The sequence below is a fragment of the Macrobrachium nipponense genome, chromosome 17 (assembly GCF_015104395.2).
Source record: "Macrobrachium nipponense isolate FS-2020 chromosome 17, ASM1510439v2, whole genome shotgun sequence".
Lineage (NCBI taxonomy): Eukaryota > Metazoa > Arthropoda > Malacostraca > Decapoda > Palaemonidae > Macrobrachium > Macrobrachium nipponense.
The window spans coordinates 89,520,040-89,526,850 of NC_087210.1; the positions used below are offsets into that span (position 1 = coordinate 89,520,040).

General features: G+C 33.7%; 1 protein-coding gene across 2 annotated transcripts in view; it reads right to left on the minus strand.

Moving 5' to 3' along the window:
• Window positions 1–6,811, minus strand: part of LOC135196462 (F-box/LRR-repeat protein 7-like) — a 409,207-nt gene that overhangs the window by 351,030 nt on the left and 51,366 nt on the right. The window lies entirely within an intron of this gene.

Genomic DNA, 6,811 nt, shown 5'->3' on the forward strand with positions numbered 1-6,811 from the left:
TATAAGTGATAAGTATGCCTTAATAACGCCAATTATTTCATAACAAGTTCCAAAAGCTATACTTATCATCTCTCAGCATCAGTTTAAAAGACATTCTTATATTTCAACATGAAAGAATTTATAGGGAAAAGGAATATATGAACAACTGTCATAGAGAAAAACGAAATATGGCAGAAAATGCTAAAGCAAAAATCAAAGGACATTAAATACGGGCTAAAGAAAGTGTATATCTGCTTGCATCATGGCGCTGTTTAATAGTAAACAAAAATTCCTCCTTCATTCATTTTTTCAAAATCCTATTACATATATGTTTCAAATACTATTTCACATATCTTTTTAATATTCTATTTCATATATATATATATATATATATATATATATATATATATATATATATATATATATATATATATATATATATATATATATATAAATAATGCTATTTCATATATGTTTTTTAAAATCCTATTTCATATATTTTTTCATAATCCTATTTCATATAGTTTTTAAATTCTATTTCATACATTTTTTTACAATCCTATTTCACATTTTTTAAAAATTCCATATATATTTTTCGTAAATCATATTTCGTACATTTTAAAAAATCCTATTTCATATATTTTTTCAAAAAATCACATTTCATATATTCTTTTAAAACTCTATTTCATATATTTTTTTTCACAAATAATTTCAATTTTATTAAAAATCCTATTTCATATATTTCTTAAATCCTTTTTCATATACTTTTGAAAAAATCACATTTCACATATTTAAAAAAAATCGTATTTCATATATTTTTTTCAAAAATCATATTTCAAATATTTTTTTAAAAATCGTATTTCATATATTTTTTTTCACGAGAACTTCGACATATAACATCGTTACTGCACTTCTCAACATTGACAAAAAAAAATAAAAGAAAAAAAGTAACAAAGCAATCATAAATGACGGTGGGTTAGAAGATGTTTAATTAAATGTGATCAACTGAGTAAACAAAACAAAAAAGAAGAAAAAAATGAAAGACAGAGGGGGAAACCAGAGTCATTATCCACCCTTAGTCACTAAACAACTTTTAAACTGTTTTTTTCTACCCGCTTTTTACGTTCCCCAATTCTAATTAATGTAGCGGTACAAGGGTCGTATGAGAAATTTCAACAGGGCATTAAGTAGTGTTCCCTCTCCTCCCCGACGATCCACGCCAAGCTCTCTCTCTCTCTCTCTCTCTCTCTCTCTCTCTCTCTCTGAGCTTACTTCTCTCTGAGAGGACGTCTCTCTCTCTCTCTCTCTCTCTTCTCTCTCTCTCTCTCTCTCTCCAGCACGAGCACACTTTACTGCCTTCCACCCTCCCGCCATTCAAAGCGTCGTTGAGTGCTCCAGAAGTATTAAGCATTTTATCTGGTCCATCTCGCTATCTGTTCATCCATCAACTGATCACCAGCGACCCAAAGCAACTCCATCCCGTAACAAATATGAGCGTCGTATTATCCGATTTCATTACTCTACATACAACATTTCGACTGAATAAAGCAGCTTTCGAATAATCGGGACATGGGCGCTAATGCATACTCAAGCCTACATTACGCTAATGAGTGTGTATGTGTGTGTGTTTGTTTTTTATGTGGAGACAGACACACACAGGCAAATGCGCGATTGTAAATTGAATAAGTATGTCAGCGCTGGCTCGAGAAAGCCAAACCATTAAGGAAATCTTTTTAATCGCTGGAGTACAGCATTTGGTAATTAGCGCCAATTAACAGTGCAGACCCGTTACTTATCAAGACTCCGTCTGACCTCCCGAAGAGCCTTATTTACATAGAGGGAGTCATACTGTTCATTCATAGCAAAGCGAAAAGTTATGAGAGAGAGAGAGAGAGAGAGAGAGAGAGAGAGAGAGAGAGAGAGAGAGAGAGAGATTCAGTTTTACTTTTTTACAATGTCTTATTTTTCTTATTTACATAAATGAAAACAAAAGAATACTAATTTATCAAAAAGATTATTTAACCCAGAGAGAGAGAGAGAGAGAGATTCAGTTTTACTTTTTACAATTTCTTATTTACATAAAAGAAAACAAAACAATACAAATTGATCAAAAAGATTAGTTAAACATCAGCAGAGAGAGAGAGAGAGAGAGGAGAGAGATGGAGGAGAGAGAGAGTGACGAGAGAGAGATTGAGTTAAGCTGATTCAGTTAACTTTTTTTAACAATTCTTATTTACATAAATGAAAACAAAACGATAGGACTTTATCAAAAAGATTAGTTAAATCAACAAAGAGAGAGAGAGAGAGAGAGAGAGAGAGAGAGAGAGAGAGAGAGAGAGAGAGAGATTCAGTTATACTTTTTTTACAATGTCTTATTTACATAATGAAAACAAAAAGATACGACTTATTCAAAAAGATTAGTTAAACATCAGCCGAGAGAGAGAGAGAGAGAGAGAGAGAGAGAGAGAGAGAGAGAGAGAGAGATTCAGTTATACTTTTTAGTTTACAGTTTCTTATTTATCAGAGGGAATGGTTAAACCCTCTACGAAATGTAAACAAACCAGCCGTGATATTTCGGCCCTAATGAAAAAAAAACCACGCATCTTTCATCATTGCGAGAGAGAGAGAGAGAGAGAGAGAGAGAGAGAGAGAGAGAGAGAGAGAGAGAGAGAGAGAGAGAGAAAATATCATTAACATTATATTTTCATCATAATAAAAACATTACAGTTTATATGCAATGGATAAAATTTACAGATTAGTCATAAGAATGTTTTTTTTTTATTCTGGAAAGTGAATTGTACAAGTTTACATATATACATTAATATATGTATATATATATATATATATATATATATATATATATATATGTATATATATATATATATGTATATATATATATATATATATATATATATATATATATATACACTATATATATCTGTCAACATTCAACATACTGTACAAATTGATATAAATATTAATAAACATAGTGCCAAAATTATGAGAGAGAGAGAGAGAGAGAGAGAGAGAGAGAGAGAGAGAGAGAGACCCTCCTGTATTTTAACAATGGCGAAGGGTGGGGTGTGGTGGGTTGGTTGGTGGGTTGGTTGGTGGGTGGGGTAAGTGGTGGGCCTGTGCACTGGGTGTCTGTGGGAGGTGGAGGTGGGGAGGAAGGAGTCCTTAACAAGAGCGAGTTTAAGCTTTGAGACTGATTAACATGGCCACGGCTAGGCAGAGAGAGAGGTAGCGTGGCTGTACTGCAGTCGCCCGGGGCTGCAAGATGGACCCATTACACCCACGGTATCATCACCACGACCACCACACATATCTCTCTCTCTCTCTCTCTCTCTCTCTCTCTCTCTCTCTCTATGTTTAGGTTTTAGTTTAATATACATGAATTTTATACATAGGCTCTCGTGTATTTCATAAATTGGCGCTCTCATGCATTTGAAATCTCTCTCTCTCTCTCTCTCTCTCTCTCTCTCTCTCTCTCTCTCTCTCTCTTTTCCTGGAAGTAAGTATATTACGCATTAGACATTGACTGTCATGTATTTTGTGAATTGGCCCTGATGCATTTTATATATTCCTCTCTCTCCCTCTCTCTCTCTTTCTCTCTCGATCGACTCTTGCTAAAACTGCGCGAAAAAAATATCCCTAAAACTCTGGAGCAGAAAAAGAAAGAAAGCAAAAAATAAACCCAGGGACGTGAAACAAATGGAAAAGTTCTGAAATTCGACAACAGCAAAGAAGAAGAAGAAGAAAAAGAAGAAGAAGAAGAAGAAGAGACAGCTAGGCTTTCTGCACATCACAAACGAGAAATTCACACTGTAGTCAAAGGGGTACCAAAGCAGAAAAAGAAAAAAAAAAAAAGGAAAAAAAAAAAGGCAGAGGAATGTGGGCTCCTTCCCGGTCCGACCATATCGGCGGGTCCCCCTAAACCGGAGACCCCTGGGGTCCCCCCTCCACCAAGGGCCCAACGAAAGCCTCCCTCCCCCACCCGTCCACCAACAACACCCCTGGAAGGCCTGTTATTCCGTCGTGGCGTATGCAAATTTCGTCTCATTAGATGGGGGCAGCAGAGGTGAGTGTCGTCTGCGAGCCCGTCCTTCGATCCCGAAGCTGCCTTGTCAGGTAAGATGCTGCCAGGAAAAAGAAGAATGTGTAGAGAGAGAGAGAGAGAGAGAGAGAGAGAGAGAGAGAGAGAAAGAGAGAGAGAGACCAAAACCTAAAAGATACAGTATGATATAAAAAATAAAAAATACACTGAATTTTTACTTATATGAAATAAGGGTTTCATTCAGAAATTAATGAAATATACCTTAAGGACAAAATTACCAACAGTTTAGAGAGAGAGAGAGAGAGAGAGAGAGAGAGAGAGAGAGAGAGAGAGAGAACAAAACCCAAAATATACCTTATGATATAAAAAATACACTGAATTTTTACACACACACACACACACACACACACACACATATATATATATATATATATATATATATATATATATATATATATATATATATATATGAAAAAATAAGGGACGGTTGGAAATTAATGAAATATACTTTAAGGACAAAATTTCCAACAACTTGAGAACTGATACCCAAAAATATTTAGAGAGAGAGAGAGAAAGAAAGGGGTATTATACATCTCGAAGTACACATATGTAAATGAGCCCTTAACACAGCCACTTCTAAATTAACTAAAACTTCGAAAGTAACCAATGACGAAAGAGCAAAATGCTTTCGACCCATTGCATCATATCCTTCATTACCCAAACCACCAAAAGCAACTCAAGTCAGTGGACTGTATCGATGTGCTATAACAAAGTAGACTCCATAACCCTTAATATTTCCGGCTCCTGTTGAGAAACAATACCGCCAGCTTGTACTATTTCGAAAAAAAAAAAAATAATAATAATTACGAGGAGAAAAGCCATTCCACTCTCTAACGGCGAATGCTCAAGATCGCTCTTGACCCACTGTCAGAAGTCACGGACTGGCATCCAAAGACACGTTGATAAGGAAATACGCAAAAATTATCATCACAATACATAACCCTCTGTTAAAAGGCCCTGTTCGTGATCAACTGCATAAACAATAATTAAACCGCAATTTTTGAACATTTTCAAAGCTGCGTAAACAATTCATGCCCCACAAATGAAGGTCGAAAGCTCACTCGTATAAACAATGATTAAAACCTAATTTTGGAACATTTTCAAAGCTCCATAAACAATTCATGTACCACACATGAAGGTCGAAGGTCACTCGTATAAACAAAGATTAAAACTTATTTTTGGAACATTTTCAAAACTGCATAAACAATTCATGTCCCACAAATGAAGGTCGTATAAACAATGATTAAAACCTATTTTTGGAACATTTGCAAAACTGCTTAAACAATCCCTATTCCAAAAATAAGGGTCGAAAGCTCAGATACTCAGGTATAAACAAACATGACGTAGGACACAGAAAAAAAAGAAACAAGAAAAGTTTACAAATAAATTAGAACTGTCTGGTAGGATGTAATTTGTGGAGCTTGTAGTGAGGTTTTTTTCCCCGTTCCTAAAGTTACCTTCAATAAATCATTGAAGTTTGATTATATCTTGTCGTAGTCTATTAAACCATTCGTGCTCAACGAGGTGTAATTAATCATATACTAGTAATATTTCAACCACATAAAACTACAGTATCAGTTTTACATTTTGTCTTTGACCTAGGACTTGCCCTGATAAACTTCTTTTGGACAAGACATACCATTACGTTCCGTGTTATATAAATACGGGTTAATGCTTTACGTTAAAGCAATCAAATTTCAGGGTACATTTTCCAACTTCCTCTCCAAGAGTCTAGTACTTTGAAAATTATCACGGGCAACAATATAGAAAGTATTATAGTGTTTGATATTTATCCTATTGAACTTCAAACGCGTTATGACCTGGACAGAGAGCATCAAAGACCCCAGATGGCCACAATACTTACAAATGAAAAATCACACTAAATTCAGGGATGCATAGCTATGACAAGAATGACTGGATCCGTGTCAACATACCAGGTCTCATGATTTAATTTCCCAATTTTTGGCTGTAGAAAGTTTCAAATTAAATAAGTCCACAAAATAGGTTAGATAAAATCCAACTTTATCAACAATATACGGTACACTTATGCAGGTCCGACGTGAAGAAACCTGGCACTGAATGGCCAATTGCATCTCCAAATACAAAGCGCACAGGATCATGTCTTGTTCAAACAAATTGATTGAATAAGGGCTGACACACACACACACATACATACTATATATATATATATACATATATATATATATATATATATATATATATATATATGTATATACATATATATATATTATATATGTATACATATACATATATATATATATATATATATATATATATATATATATATATACCTATATACGTATACATATATATAAAGAGTCTGCTAAATAAAGGACCTCGAGGTGAAAGATCTCGCAGCACACTCCACTGTTTCACTTTCCTTCGTGGTTTCTACCTTTATTAATATATATTCATCACGTTCCAAATTTTCCTGTTTCAGTTACACATGTATATATATATATATATATATATATATATATATATATATATATATATATTATATATAGATAGATATATATATATATATATATATATATATATATATATATTATATATATATATATAATTTATGAAATAAAGATAAGGAATCAAAATCCTACTATCATTGAGTAACAACAATGAAATTTACATGAGAACACAGTCAAGCACAAATGCACTTACTAATACACTTGCCTATGCATTTATTTGCATGTC